This window comes from Olea europaea, unplaced genomic scaffold (genome assembly GCF_002742605.1).
Source record: "Olea europaea var. sylvestris unplaced genomic scaffold, O_europaea_v1 scaffold2653, whole genome shotgun sequence".
Classification (NCBI taxonomy): domain Eukaryota; kingdom Viridiplantae; phylum Streptophyta; class Magnoliopsida; order Lamiales; family Oleaceae; genus Olea; species Olea europaea.
The window spans coordinates 77,642-78,321 of NW_019244890.1; positions in this window are offsets into that span (position 1 = coordinate 77,642).

The following is a 680-nucleotide window of genomic DNA, read 5'->3' on the forward strand; positions in this document are numbered from 1 at the left end:
AAACATCACACCAAAAATGTACCCAGAATAACCATACTCGTGAATCGATTAATCTCGATGTACATAGCAAGGTTATTCAATTCTGAAATTCTGTAATTTTGGTCGTACACTCGCAGAGCTATAAAATGGTCATACACTATGGAAACACATTCACAATAGTGCAGAGCGGGTAAAATCACTATACTGATCATACGCTGTGGAAACACATTCACACCAGCGCAGAGTGGGTAAAATAACCATATGAAGTCATACACTGTGGAAACACATTCACACCAGTGCAGACGAGGGTAAAATCACTTGGATACTTTCTGGTGATTTTAAAATAACTTTGAATATACTGAAATATTTAATACTGAAATAATATGTCAATGAAAGAATTTAACTGAACTGAATTTAACTTTTAAAAACATTTGATAATAAAATTCGTTTTATTCTGAAAAATCATGCTATCAACTCAACTTATAAAATACATAACTTTAAAATTAAATAAATACTTATTTCTAAAAAAAAAAAACTTATCCACTCACATAATATAAGTTAAACCTAAGATGGTCGATAGGCTCTTCCAATCTCCTCGTCACCACCTAGAATATATAACAAGATGACTAATTAACCACTATTAAATTAAGAAACTTTAAGATCTACTTCTATAATACTTCACTAAAATTGGTCGATGCTCA